Raw genomic sequence first — 15,894 nt, 5'->3', positions numbered from 1 at the left:
ACTATCAGTTTATTTTTGCCATTATTTATCCACTCAGATAATCTATTTGTGCTCCGGTTGCTGGCTAACAGGCAGATTGAAGTGCAAGACGGCAATAGAGTAACACAACAGTGTCTGGGTATTCTGCTGGGTTGCATCTCAGCCTGGAACGGGAACTGCTGTGCTCTGGGCTGACAGAATCTGCAGAGAGCAGTAAAGCCCTTCTGGGGGAGGTGGGACCTGTACCATCGGGACAGTCTACATCTGGGCAGGGCCGGGATCAACTTCCTAGGGCGATTGTTTGCTAGTGCTGTTGGGGAGATTTTAAACTAATATGGCAGTGGGATGGGAACACACACAGAAATGAAGAGGGAATTGATGCAGAGACCAAAGCTAGTGTTAGTGAAGAAAAAAGCAAGAGTAAAGTGCATAAAAGTAAAAAGAAATAATTTCATAGGTCACTAGATACTAAAAGGACAATGAGTATAAGGGCACTTTATCTAAATGTGCAGAGTATTAGAAATAAAGGTTAGTGAACTTGTGACACAGATCATTTCCAAGGCATGTGACTTAGGTGCCATTACAGGAACCTGGTTGCAAGATGTAGATGACTGGGAATCCAAGGGTATCAGGTAATACTGGAAGATAGACAGGAAGGTAGAGGAGGTGCGGTGGCAATCTCAATTAATGATGAGATCAGGGCTATTGTGAGAGACGATATAAGATCTACAGAGCAGAACGTTGTTTCCATCTGGGTAGAGATAAAGAACAGTAAAGGGAAAAATCACTGTTGTGAGTTGTCTATAGGCCACCTAATAAAAATATTGCAGTGGCAGAGGCGATTAAGCAAGAAATTACTGAGGCTTGTAAGAATGGAATGGCAGTTGTCATGGGGGATTTTAACTTCCACATAGATTGGGTGAATCAGTTTGGTCAAGGCAGTTTTGTGGAGGACTTCATAGAATGCATCCGTGAGGGCTTTCTTGAGCAGATGTTAGTGAACCTACAAGGGAAAATGCTATCTTAGATCTAGTCCTGTGCAATGAGACAGGTAAGATTAACAATTTTGTAGTCAGGGATCCTCTTGGAAAGAGTAATGATAGTATGATTGAATTTCTCATACAGATTGAGGATGAAATAGATCTAAAACTAGTGTATTATGCTTGAACAAGGGAGACTTCAACAGGATGAGGGAGGAGTTGGCTGATGTGGATTGGGAGCACCGGCTGTTTGGTTGGACAGTTGAGGAAGTGGAATACTTTCAAAGAGATTTTTCACATTGCTCAACAAAAGTATATTCCAGTCAAGAGTAAGGACAGTAAGTGTGGGGAGAGGCAGCCTTGGATAACTAAGGAAATAAAAGATAGTATTAAATTAAAAGCTCATGTGTACAAAGTCGGAAAGAGTAGTGGGAGAGTGGAGGATCTGGAAAATTTTACAAAGTAACAAAGAACAACTAAACAGGAAGTAAGGAAAGGGAAGATAGAGTATGAAAGTAAATTAACACAAAATATAAAAACAGATAGCAAAAGCTTTTATAAATACGGTAGATAGATTAAGTGAGTGGGTCAAGGTCTGGCAGATGGAATACAATGTTGGTAAATGTGAGATCATCCACTTTGGAAGGAATAATAGAAAAGCAGATTATTATTTAAATGGTGAAAGACTGCAGCATGTTGCTGTGCAGAGGGACCTGGGAGTATTTGTGCAAGAATCAAAAAGCAAAAAGTTGGCTTGCAAGTCCAACAGCTTATTACGAAGACAAATGGAATGTTATAGACAATAGGTGCAGGAGTAGGCCGTTCAGCCCTTCGAGCCAGCACCGCCATTCAATGTGATCATGGCTGATCATCCACAATCAGTACCCAGTTCCTGCCTTCTCCCCATATCCCTTGACTCCGCTATCTTTAAGAGCTCTATCTAACTCTTTCTTGAAAGCACCCAGAGAACTGGCCTCCACTGCCTTCTGAAGCAGAGCATTCCACAGATCCACAACTCTCTGGGTGAAAAAGTTTTCCCTGAACTCCGTTTTAAATGGCCGACTCCTTATTCTTAAACTGTGGCCTCTGGTTCTGGACGCCCCCAACATCGGGAACATGTTTCCTGACTCAAGCGTGTCCAATCCCTTAATAATCTTATATGTTTCAAACAGATCCCCTCATATCCTTCTAAATTCCAATGTATACAAGCCCAGTCGCTCCAATCTTTCAACATATGACAGTCCCACCATCGTGGGAATCAACCTCGTGAATCTACGCTGCACTCCCTCAATAGCAAGAATGTCCTTCCCCAAATTTGGAGACCAAAACTGAACACAATACTCCCGATGTGGTCTCACCAGGGCCTTGTACAAATGCAGAAGGACCTCTTCATTGTTGGCCTTCATTGTTAGAGGGATTGAATTCAAGAGCAGGGAGGTCATGCTGTAACTAGGCAGGGTACTGGTGAGGCCACACCTGGACAATAGACAATAGGTGCAGAAGTAGACCATTCAGCCCTTCGAGCCTGCACCGCCATTTTGAGCTCATGGCTGATCATCTACTATCAATACCCGGTTCCTGCCTTGTCCCCATATCCCTCGATTCCCCCATCCATAAGATACCTATCTAGCTCCTTCTTGAAAGCATCCAGAGAATTGGCCTCCATTGCCTTCCGAGGCAGTGCATTCCAGACCCCCACAGCTCTCTGGGAGAAGAAGTTTTTCCTTAACTCAGTCCTAAATGACCTACCCCTTATTCTCAAACCATGCCCTCTGGTACTGGACTCTCCCAGCATCTGGAACATATTTCCTGCCTCTATCTTGTCCAATCCCTTTATAATCCTATATGTTGCAATCAGATCCCCTCTCAATCTCCTTAATTCCAGCGTGTACAAGCCCAGTCTCTCAAACCTCTCTGCGTAAGACAGTCCTGACATCCCAGGAATTAACCTCGTGAATCTACGCTGCACTTCCTCTACAGCCAGGATGTCCTTTCTTAAGCCTGGAGACCAAAACTGTACACAATACTCCAGGGGTGGTCTCACCAGGGCCCTGTACTGCAAGAGGATTTCCTTGCTCTTGTACTCAATTCCCTTTGTAATAAAGGCCAACATTCCATTAGCCTTCTTCACTGCCTGCTGCACTTGCTCATTCCCCTTCAGTGACTGATGAACAAGGACTCCTAGATCTCTTTGTATTTCTCCCTTACCTAACTTTACACCATTCAGATAATAATCTGCCTTCCTGTTCTTACTCCCAAAGTGGATAACCTCACATTTATTCACATTAAACATCATCTGCCAAGTATCTGCCCACTCACCCAGCCTATCCAAGTCACCCTGAATTCTCCTAACATCCTCATCACATGTCACACTGCCACCCAGCTTAGTATCATCAGCAAACTTGCTGATGTTATTCTCAATGCCTTCATCTAAATCGTTGACATAAATCGTAAACAGCTGTGGTCCCAATACTGAGCCCTGTGGCACCCCACTAGTCACTACCTGCCATTCCGAGAAACACCCATTCACCGCTACCCTTTGCTTTCTATCTGCCAACCAATTTTCTATCCATGTCAATGTCTTCCCCCCAACGCCATGAGCTTTGACTTTACCCACCAATCTCCTCTGTGGGACCTTATCAAATGCCTTCTGAAAATTGAGGTACACTACATCCACTGGATCTCCCTTGTCTAACTTCCAGGTTACATCCTCGAAAAACTCCAATAGATTAGTCAAGCATGATTAGCTCTTGGTAAATCCATGCTGGCTCAGCCCAATCCTATCACTGCTATCTAGATATGCCACTATTTCATCTTTAATAATGGACTCTAGCATCTTCCCCCCTACTGATGTTAGACTGACAGGTCGATAGTTCTCTGTTTTCTCCCTCCCTCCTTTCTTAAAAAGTGTGATAACATTAGCCATTCTCCAATCCTCAGGAACTGATCCTGAATCTAAGGAACATTGGAAAATGATTACTAATGCATCCGCAATTTCCAGGGCCACCTCCTTTAGTACCCTAGGATGCAGACCATCTGGACCTGGGGATTTGTCAGCCTTCAGTCACATCAGTCTACTCATCACCGTTTCCTTCCTAATGTCAATCTGTTTCATTTCCTCTGTTACCCCATGTCCTTGGCCCATCCATACATCTGGGAGATTGCTTGTGTCTTCCTTAGTGAAGACTGATCTAAAGTACTTATTAAATTCTTCTGCCATTTCTCTGTTTCCCATAAAAATTTCACCCAATTCATTCTTCAAGGGCTCAACATTGTTCTTAACTATCTTCTTTCTCTTCACATACCTAAAAAAGCTTTTGCTATCCTCCTTTATATTTCTGGCTAGCTTGCTTTCGTACCTCATTTTTTCTCCCCGTATTGCCTTTTTAGTAAACTTCTGTTGTTCCTTAAAAATTTCCCAATCATCTGTCCTCCCACTCACCTTAGCTCTGACATACTTCCTTTTTTTTAATGTTATGCAATCTCTGACTTCCTTTGTCAACCACTGTGGCCCCTTTCCCCCCTTTGAATCCTTCCTTCTCCGGGGGATGAACTGATTTTGCACCTTGTGCATTATTCCCAAGAATACCTGCCATTGCTGTTCCACTGTCTTTTCAGCTAGGATATCCATCCAGTTAACTTTGGCCAGCTCCTCCCTCATGGCTCCATAGTCTCCTTTGTTCAACTGCAACACTGACACCTCTGAGCTGCCCTTATCCTTCTCAAATTGCAGATTAAAACTTATCATATTATGATCACTACCTCCAAATGGCTCCTTTACTTCAAGATCGCTTATCAAATCCTGTTCATTACATAACACTAAATCCAGAATAGCCTTGTCCCTGGCTGGCTCTCGTACAAGCTGTTCCAAGAATGCATCCCTTAGGCACTCTACAAATTCCCTATCCTGGGGTCCAGCACCAACCTGATTCTCCCAGTTCACCTGCATGTTGAAATCCCCCCATAACTACTGCAACATTACCTTTGCCACATGCCAATGTTAACTCCCTATTCAACTTGCACCCAATATCCATGCTACTGTTTGTTGGCCTGTAGACAACACTCATTAAGGTCCTTTTGCCCTTACTGTTCCTCAATTCTATCCACACAGACTCCACTTCTCCTGATCCTATGTCCCCCCTTGCAAAGGACTGAATCTCATTCCTCACCAGCAGGGCCACCCTGCCCCCTCTGCCCACATTTCTGTCCCTACGATAGCACGTATACCCTTGTACATTCATTTCCCAGGTCTGATCCCCCTGCAGCCGTGTCTCCGTTATCCCAACAACATCATAGTTACCCATTCGCACCTGAGCTTCAAGCTCATCCACCTTATTTCTGACACTTCGTGCATTCAGATATAGAAATTTTAGCCCATTTCTCCTCTCTCTGTTTGAATCACTGCCTATTGTGCTTAACCCAGCTCCCTGAACTCCCATCAGGCTATACGCCCCTAGAATTTTGTTGTCCTTCCTAAATTTACCTATACTTTCTGCACATTTAACTCCATGTTCCGTCAGACCATCCCTCTGTACATGTGTCCTCCTTATCATTTGTTCCGCCTCTCCTTTCTCTACTACACACTTAATATTCCGGAACCGTGTAGTCCCTACCTGTCCTTTATTCTTCCTCTCGCTATCCTCTCTGTCATTCTGGATCCCCGCCCCCTACAAATTTAGTTTAAACACTCCCAAGAAGCAATAGCGAACTTTCCTGCAAGAATATTAGTACCGCTCCAGTACTGGAGTACTGTGTGTAGTTCTAGTCTCCGTACTTGAGGAAGGATATACTGGTTTTGGAGGCAGTACAGAGGAGGTTCACCAGGTTGATTCCAGAGACGAAGGAGTTAAACTATGAGGAGAGACTCAGTCAACTGCCAGTATACTCTCAGGAATTCAGAAGAATGAGAGGGGATCTTATAGAAACATATACATTTTGCAAGGGATAGATAAGATAGAAGTAGGAAAGTTGTTTCCATTGGTAGGTGAGACTAGAACTAGGGGACAATGTCTCAAGTTTCAGGGGAGACGATTCAGGACGGAGATGAGGAGAAACTGTTTTTCCCAGAGAGTGGTGAATCTGTGGAATTCTCTGGCCAGGGAAGCAGCTGTGGCTTCTTCGCTAAATATATTTAAGATACAGGTAGATAGATTTTTACATAGTAGGGGAAAAGGCAGGTGGATGGAGCTGAGTTTACAGACATATCAGCCATGGTCTTATTCAATAGAGGGGCAGGCTCAGTGGGACGGGTGGCCTATTCCTGCTTCTATTTCTTCTGTTCTAATGTTCTAAACACAGGCCAGACAATTGCAGATACATCAGGTCCTTCCACCCACTCATCTTCATGCTGTGCTGCTTTGGGAAGGCTCGTAGTATCTGCAAAGACAACTGCATCCTTGGCCATAACATTTTCTCTATTCTACCCTCTGAGAGAGGATACAGGAACGTGAAAGCCTGGATGCCCAGATTAAGAACAAATTCCTCCCCACTGCTAACAAATGTTTGAATCAATCACCTCTTTCACATCTCTTCCCTGACGTGCTGCCACATTCTCATTCCTAACTTGACCTCCCTTGGTTATTCTCACTTTAGTATTTTCTTCTGAACTTCCTCAGATTTCACTGTCATTTTCACACCATTCTGCTGTTTTACACTCATTCTTGTTGTATTTATTAATATCATGTAAACAATTTACCGTGTGAGCTTCCTTGTTAATAATGCACACTGTTTTACACCAAAATAACATAATTTGCTATAAATGTGAAAACAGGCTTCCAAACTTGACAATGGCACAAACATAAAAGACTGTGTTGTTGACAAACATTGTTCATGGGTGGAAATCTCCCATCATGCTGCAGTTGTGTCTCTGCATGATCTGAAACAATGTGGTTAAGTGTTAAACTGCCTTGGAAACTATTCCACTGAGAGCACTTTAGGCTGGAAATAAAGGGTAGACGTCCTCTTGTGATAACATACAAATTCAATTCTGTTCACTTCTCCAGCTCTGAAGAAGATGACTGAGCAAAAACATTAACCTTGTGTCTCATTTCACACGCTTTCCTCCTCCCAACAATCATTCCCAGCGTTTGTGTTTTAACTTCAGATTTGCAGCATTGTGGTTTTTGGTGTGGATCTGGACACCCTGCTTAATGAGTTGAGGAGAAGGATGGAGGCCCAGTGTTTGCTGGGTCTGTGCAGTCATCCTTGGTCACGGTGAGTGACAGTGGGAGGTGATCACTATGGGATCAATGGTGGAGGAAAGCACTGACATGGTGCATCATGGGTAAGATTCAGTCACCTCACACACATGGTCACAGTTGGTGAGCAGTTTGTAGGATCCCACCTGACAACCAGAGCACCACTGACCTCACACTGTGTCTGGACCATGCACCGTAATGTCTGATGTGGGTACTTACCATACCTCATTCTGCAAACCCTCCCCTCACCCCGCACCCAAAATTGGAATCACTTGTATTGTATTTCATCTGGATTTACTTTGGGAAAACACGTAGCCGAGGAAAGCAGTTAATAATTGCCAGGTTCCCTGAATGAGCATCAGTATTTATCAGACGTTGGTTAAATGGGAAAGGATTCAAAGAGCTGAATGTCTCTCACAATGTTTAAGGTTTAGTTACTGACCTTTACACTCTCCACTGTTGCAACACTCTGTAAGGAAAGAAAAATCACAATCCACTGTTAGAGAACTGATCCAGTGCTCTGAATCTTTCAATTTCAGCTCAATCGTCTTACTTTTAGACTGACTTGAACTTGGAATAGACCTGGACCATCTGTCACTTAATGATTATCAAACACTCTATAAAGTCTCTCCTGGGAATCTACATTCTTGTGCGAAATAGCCGAGACTATCTACTTTCCTTCAGCTTCTTACGATGACACTCATCATTCCTGTAGTTTGATGACCAGAGCTGTAAACGATACTCAATCAACCTGCCTAAGGATCCTTCCAATTACTCTGCAGTTCCTAATGGTCTGTGTTTTCCGAATGTTCATTAACTTAGACTTGCCCAAATCAATTTCTATCTGCCATCGATTTTCCAAACTGAGTATAAATTTCACATGGCCGCGGTGAATTTACATTTAGTGAGTAAACTGGAATTTAAATAAGGTTTTACATACATTTTGCTCGACCTGTGGAATTCACCATCTTGTTTATTGTGTACACAGTACTTCAACTGACACTCAGGTAGTACAGGACAAATTATATTCAGTCGTCAACCTTTGAAGACAGCAAATGCCTGATACCCTGTTCAACATTGCTGGTGACTTTAATCAAACAAACTTCAGGAACATACTGTCCAAATACCACCGGCAGGTCTCCAGTTAAACTCATGCGATTTACGATCGAGGCCACTGCTGCAACAACATAAAACTCGCCTATCACTCCATTCTTGCTGTTATTTGGGCAGTCAGATCATCTATTTTTGCTCCGGTTGCTGGCTTCCAGGCAGATTGAAGTGCAAGATGGCAATAGGGTAACACAACAGTGTCTGGGTATTCTGCTGGGTTGCATCTCAGCCTGGAACGGGAACTGCTGTGCTCTGGGCTGACAGAATCTGCCGAGAGCAGTAAAGCACTTCTGGGGGAGGTGGGACCTGTACCATCGGGACAGTCTACATCTGGGCAGGGCTGGGATCAATGTCCTAGGGAGATTGTTTGCCAGTGCTGTTGGGGAGATTTTAAACTAATATGGCAGGGAGATGGGAACACACTCAGAAACAAAGAGGGAATTGATGCAGAGACCAAAGTTATTGTTAGTGAAGAGAAAAGTAAGAGTAGAGTGTATAAAGGTAAAAAGCAAAAATCGCATAGGTCACTAGATTCTAAAAGGACAATGAGTATGAGGACACTTTATCTAAATGTCCGGAGTATTAGAAACAAGGTTAGTGAACTTGTGACACAGATCAGTTCCAAGGCATGTGACTTAGTGGCCATTACAGAAACCTGGTTCTAAGGTACAGATGACTGGGAATTAAATTTTCAAGGGTATCAGGTTGAACAGAAAGATAGGCAGGAAGAGAAAGGAGGTCGGGTGGCAATCTTAATTAAGAATGAGATCAGGGTGATTGTGAGAGACGATATAAGATCTATGGAGCAGAATGTTGAGTCCATATGGGTAGAGATTAAGAATAATAAAGGGAAAAAAAAGCACTGTTGGGAGTTGCCTGTAAGACACCTAATAAAAATATTGCAGTGGCAAAGGTGATTAAGCAAGAAATTACTGAGGCTTGTAAGAATGGAATGGCAGTTGTCATGGGGGATTTTAACTTCCACATAGATTGGGTGAATCAGTTTGGTCAAGGACGTTTTGGGGAGGACTTCGTAGAATGCATCCGTGAGGGCTTTCTTGAGCAGATGTTAGTGAACCTGTGAGGGAAAATGCTTTCTTAGATCTAGTCCTGTGGAATGAGACAGGTAAGATTAATGATCTTGTAGTCAGGGATCCTCTTGGAAAGAGTGATGGGAGACTACAACGGGATGAGGGAGGAGTTGGTTAATGTGGATTGGGAGCACTGGCTATTTAGTCGGACAGTTGAGGAAGTGGAATACTTTCATAGAGTTTTTTCACAGTGCTCAACAAAAGTATATTCCAGTCAAGAGTAAGGACAGTAAGTGTGGGGCGAGCCAGCCTTGGATAACTAAGGAAGTAAAATATAGGAGTGTGGCACGGACGTGGCAGGAAAACGGACCCAAGTGCAGGACTCCGATGCGGAGGCAGGATCAGGAGGCAGAATCTCCGTAGCGAGTGTAGAATTCAGACCAGGCTGAGTCAGGACCTGGGAGACTTGGTTTACAGAAAGAGATGGGGTTGAAGACTTGAAGCAAGGTTCCTCTCTCTCTCTCTCTGAGTGTCGACCAACAAACTGGCAAGGGCTGACTGGAGGTGTTGGGGTCTTATCCTCCGGTGGCTAATGGAAACCAGGTGCGAGGAATTGAGAATTGAGAATCAAGTGTGGAGATTAAGGACCAATTAGGGAGGAAAGGGAAGAGGTGGGAAATGCCAGCCAGGACCATGACAGTACCCCCTCCTCAAAGGGAGCCTCCCGGCGACTTTCCTGGCTTGTTGGGATGGTCTCGGTAAAAGTCCTGGATGAGGGAAGGGTCCAGGATAAAGGAGCGGGGAACCCAGGAACGCTCCTCTGGACCATACCCTTCCCAATCCACCAAGTACTGGAACCCTCTGCCCCTTCGGCGCACATCCAGTAGTTGTCAGACTGTGTAAGCCGGATGGTTGTCAATGATTCGGGCTGGTGGGGGAGTATCGGATGGTGGACACAAGGGGCTGAGGAGACTGGTTTAACTTGGGAAACATGGAAGGTAGGGTGGATGCGTAGGGAACTTGATATCTTCAGTGGGACCGCCATAGGATTGATAACCCGTTTGACCCTGAACGGTTCTAGGAAGCGAGAAGTGAGTTTTCTATGCTCATTCTTGAGCAGAATGTCTCTGGAGGACAGTCATAACAACTGCCCAGGTTGGTACTCCGGTGCCGGGGTCCGGTGTCGGTCGGCTGTTTCCTTGTAGCGATCTGTTGAACGGGCTAGGGCCGCACGTGTCTCCTCCCAAATCCTGCGGCACCGGTCAATATGATCGCGGACGGATGGTACAGTAATCTCTGCTTCCTGCGCGGGAAGCAACGGGGGATGGTACCCCAGTGAGCACTCGAACGTGGATTTTCCTACGGCTGAACTCACGAGGGAGCTGTGGGTATACTCGACCCACGGGAGTTGGTTGCTCCAGGTGGCTGGGTTGATTTCGGTCACACAACGCAACGTTGCTTCCAGGTCTTGGTTAGCCCGCTCCGTCTGTCCATTAGTCTGGGGGTGGAAGCCGGATGACAGGCTGACTGATGCACCCAGGGCTCGGCAGAATGCTCTCCACACCTTGGAGACGAACTGGGGACCTCGGTCCGAGACGACGTCGGCGGGGATTCCGTGGAGGCGGAAGACGTGGCGGACAGGGAGGTCAGTGGTCTCTTGGGCCGAGGGGAGTTTAGGTAGGCCTACAAAATGCACAGCCTTCGAAAATCTGTCTACCACGGTGAGGATGGTTGTATTCCCGCGGGATTTGGGCAGACCCGTAACGAAGTCCAGGGCGATGTGCGACCATGGGCGGCCAGGAACAGGCAGGGGGCGAAGCAATCCCGCAGGCGGCCGATGAGAGGCCTTCCCCCGGGCACAAGTGGGACATGCCGCGACGTAGGAGCGGGTGTCTGCCTCCATGGAGGGCCACCAAAAATGTCTTCTCAGGAGTGCCAGGGTTCGATTACTTCCGGGGAGTCAGGCAAATCGAGACGCTGGAGGACCTGAGATCAGATGCGTCCGGGCACATAGAGGCGGTCGCTGTGTCCCATACCTGGGTCCGGGTCATCCCGTTGGGCTTCCTTTACCACGGACTCGATCTCCCAGGTGAGGGAAGCCACCACGCAGGGCGGGGGATGATAGTTTCTGGACTGGAGGTGTCCTCACTGGAGTCATATTGGCGGGAGAGCGCGTCCGGCTTTCCGTTCTTGGACCCTGGGCGGTAAGTGATGGTAAACTTGAATCGCCCAAAGAATAATGCCCAACGGGCCTGGCGGGAGTTCAGGCGCTTGGCGGTCTGAATATACTCCAGGTTTTTGTGATTTATCCAGACGAAGAATGGATGCTCTGCCTCCTCCAGCCGGTGCCTCCACTCTCCCAATGCCAGTTTGACCGCCAATAGCTCTCAATTTCCCGCATCATAATTCCGTCCCGCGGGAAAAGAAAGCACAGGGATGAACCTTTTCGTCTGTACCCGACCGTTGGGACAGGATTGCTCCTACCCCGGAATCTGAAGCGTCCACCTCCACGATGATTTGTCGGGACGGGTCCGGATGGATCAGGATGGGGGCGGTGGTAAAGCATCTCTTTAAGTTAGTAAATGCTGCTTCCGCTTCGGTGTCCCAAGAAAAGGGTGTGGAGGGCGAAGTAAGTGGTGAGGGGGGCTGCCACCCGACTGTAGTCCCTGATAAAACGGCGGTAGAAGTTCGCAACCCTAGGAACCGCTGGAGTTGCTTGCGGGTCGTTGGCCTAGGCCATTCCTCCACCGCACGGATCTTCTCGGGGTCTACTCTCACCTGCCCGTCTTCGATGATGTACCCTAGGAAGCTGACCAAACGGACATGAAACTCACATTTCTCCGCCTTCACAAACAGTTGGTTTTCCCACAGCCTCTGAAGGACTCTACGGACATGGCGAACATGTTCTTGCAGGCTGCGGGAAAAAATCAGAATGTCGTCTAGATAGACGAACACGAAACGGTTAATGAAGTCCCTTAACACATCGTTGATAAAGGCCTGGAAAACGGCGGGAGCATTAGTAAGGCCAAACGGCATTACAAGATATTAAAAATGGCCCAGAGGGGTGTCTTCCACTCAACCCCTTCCCGTATCCTAACGGGGTGGTAGGCATTCCGTAGGTCCAGCTTGGAAAAGATGGTCATTCCGTGCAGCGGGTCAAAGGCTAAACTAATGAGAGGTAAGGGGTACTTGTTCTTAATGGTAATATTGTTCAAGCCTCGATAATCGACGCAGGGGCGAAGCGACCCATCTTTCTTCTCCACAAAGAAGAACCCGGCACCCACAGGGGAGGAAGAGGGCCTGATGAGGCCCGCTGCGAGGGACTCGCCCAGGTATTTCTCCATGGCCTCCCTCTCTGGTCGCGATACATTACAGAGGCGACTGGTGGGTAGCAGGGCCCCAGGGAGAAGGTCGATGGCACAATTATAAGGGCGGTGCAGAGGCAGGGCAAGTGCTGGTTGTTTGCTGAACACCTGTCCCAGGTCGTGGTATTCAGCGGGTACCCGGGAGAGGTCAAGGTCTTTGGAGACTGGCGGGGTCGCCGGAGCCTCCCTGGGAGGTGGGGCCGACCGTAGACAGTGGGCGTGGCATGCTGGACTCCACCTGACTATCCTCCCGGTGGTCTAGTCGATCTGTGGATTGTGGTGGACCAGCCATGGGTATCCTAGTACCACCGGGACTTGAGGCGAGTGGATTAGATCGAATCTAACCTTCTCTTGGTGGTTACCGGACAGGACTAGTGTTAAGGGCGGCGTCCAGGCCCCAGGCTTCCAAGGGGGTGGTGAGAGGTTACCAAGGGATTCCGGCCGGGGCAGCTATGTCCTCATCCAACAGATTGCCCTCAGCGCCGGAATCAATTAGGGCCGATAGGGGCAAGGACTGTTGCTGGAAGATCACAGTGGCTGGGATCTGCATCCGGGTTTGGGGGGCTGAAGGGAGTATTGTCCGACCCAGCTGCATCGGTTCTTTGTCCAGGACGGTGTGGACAGATGGAGCAGGAAGGAAACTTGGGGGAGCCAAGGAAGGCGAATTGGTGGAAGGTAGGGAAACGGCGTGGATTTGCCCGAGGAGCTGGGTGACTAGTCCTTTCCCTCCAACGCTCCCGCAACCGGTCGTCCAGCCTGGGCGCTAAAGAGATTAACGCGTCCAGGCTGTCCGTGTCACCTTTCGCTGCCAGTTTGTCCTGAATCCTTTCTGCGAGACCCTGTCGGAACGCCTCCCGTAGGGCCTCGTCATTCCATCCTGAGTCGGCTGCTAGGGTGCGGAATTCGATGGCATATTTAGCCACACTCCGTGGACCCTGACACAGGGGCAGCAAGCGTCCTTTCCGCGCAGGGGCTGTTCCTAAACCTTCCACATCTCTGAGACGAAGGTGGGGAAGGAGGCGCAAACCTCGGGTTGGTTGTCCCAAGTAGCCGTAGCCCATGCCAGAGCATCCCCTCGCAGCAGCCCCATGACGTACGCGATCTTCGACTTATCTGATGCGTATGTTCGTGGCTGTTGCTCAGAAACCAGGGAGCATTGTAGTAGGAATGCCCTACACCTCCCTAGGTCCCCCGCGTAGGGTTCTGGCTCCGGAACATACGGCTCTCGAGGGGATCTTGTTGCCGGTTCCAGGGGCACAGACGGTCCAGGTTGCCTGGATGGGTCGGCCAGAGTTCTTGGAGGGTGTGGCAGACTAAGGAAGACGGACAGCCGGTCCACCCGCTCACTGACCTTCCCCACACTTGTGGCCAGTGTATGGGGGTGTTCCGTAACTTCACGGAGCAATTGGTCGTGGGCGCCCAGCAACTGGCCATGGCTGGCGAGGGCCTGTTGCACGGGATCCGAGTCCGCTGGGTTCATGGCTGGCCAGATTGTTCTGTTACACGGGCGTGGCAGGAAAACGAACCCAAGTGCAGGATTCCGACGTGGAGGCAGGATCTCCGTAGCGGGTGTAGAATCGGGACCAGGCTGAGTCAGGACCTGGGAGACTTGTTTTACGGAGAGATACGGGGTTGAAGACTTGGAGCAAGGTTCCTCTTTCTGTGAGAGTCGACCAACAATCTGGCAAGGGCTGACCGGAGCTCTGAATCTGCTCAGTCTTTACATCTTTAAATTTCAGCTTATTCATCTTAGTTTTAGACTCTCTTGAATTTGGAAAAATTACCTTGACCATCTATCCTATGCAAACCCCTAGAATATATCAAAAATTCTATAAAATTGCTCCTGAGATTCTACAGTCTGGTGAGAACTAGCCCAGACTATCCCCTTTCTCCCTCTCACCACAACACTCATCTTTCCTGTAGTTTGATGACCAGAGCTGTGTGCAATTTTCAATCAACACTCCTAAGAATCCTTCCATTTCCTCTGCACTTCTTAACAATCTGTGCTTTCCCACTTGCCAACCAGAGCAGCACTGGCCTCACGTTATGTTCAGTACCATGCTGCATAATGCCTGATTTGGGATTGTACAGCACAGATCTGCATGTCATTTTGTTCCCACTTTGCAAACACTTCTGGGAGACCCCAGATGGACAATCTCTCCTGGTCCCTGAATACCACCTCTTTTTGGTCAAAAAAACCCAGAAGCATCTTTACTTCCTGAGGTGAGTGAGTCTCCACACCACCCACCACTGAACTCCCCCCACCATTGTGACCGAATTTTGCAGGAGCACTATCGAGTGTCCTCACCAGCTGGATCACTGTCTATAACGGTATTAAATGGCATTTGCCTACAATTGTCTTGAAAGGATTGCATGTTCTGCTAAGATGGTCGGTGTCTCACAAAAGCATACAGACATGGTCAAGAGGGTCAGTTGTTGTTCAGACCAAACTTCAGGATGGGGAAGAGATGTGATCTAAGTGACTGACCATGAAATGACTGATGTGCTTGATGCGGTGGTTTGAGTATCTCAGAAACTGCTGATCACCTGGGATTTTTACCTGGGAGATTACAGAGAATGGTGCAAAGACAAACAAAAAATCCAGTGAGAGGTAGTTCTGTGGGCAAAAATGCCTGGTTAATGAGAAGGGTCGGAGGAGAATGGACAGATTTGTTCAAGTTGACAGGAAGGGAACAGTAAATCAAATAACCACGTGTTACAACAATATTGTGCAAAAGAACACCTTTGAACATGCAACATGCCAAACCCTGAAGTAGATGGGCTACAGCAGCAAAAGACCACACTGAGTTCCACTTCCATAGGAATATAGTGGCTACTGAGTATATATTACAAGCAATAAATTTCCCAGCACTGATCCCTGTATTATAAGCGTCCAATCAGCTAATTACACTTTTACCACTATCCCTCCTTCCTACAATCAAGATCACTGTATTTACTTCATTTGTCATGCAACATCAAGGCTTTACATAAATCACCTAACTTTAAGTTGCAAAATCTGACAGTGCAAAGCCAAATTCCCCTATATTGCACTAAGGATCCCCTTAGCAAGATGGTGGTGGTGATCTCCTGTGATGTTCTGTGGGCTGCAGACAATTGTTCCAGATTCTCTTTTGTATATACCCCTTTTGAATGACTGTAACTGCAATTTGCAGCATATAACTTCCCTCTAAGCAATAGATTTTAAAATCAACTTTATGATTCTCATATCTCA

General features: G+C 47.2%; 1 long non-coding RNA gene across 1 annotated transcript in view; it reads right to left on the bottom strand.

Moving 5' to 3' along the window:
* Window positions 1-7,598: 7,598 nt before the first annotated feature.
* Window positions 7,599-15,894, bottom strand: part of LOC140740958 (uncharacterized) — a 41,826-nt gene continuing 33,530 nt past the window's right edge. The window contains exon 3 of the long non-coding RNA XR_012101971.1: window positions 7,599-7,625. This is a non-coding gene — a long non-coding RNA (uncharacterized lncRNA). The remainder of the gene's footprint in view (window positions 7,626-15,894) is intronic.

Source organism: Hemitrygon akajei, chromosome 17, assembly GCF_048418815.1.
Source record: "Hemitrygon akajei chromosome 17, sHemAka1.3, whole genome shotgun sequence".
Classification (NCBI taxonomy): Eukaryota; Metazoa; Chordata; class Chondrichthyes; order Myliobatiformes; family Dasyatidae; genus Hemitrygon; species Hemitrygon akajei.
This window is presented reverse-complemented; position numbering and strand designations above follow the sequence as displayed.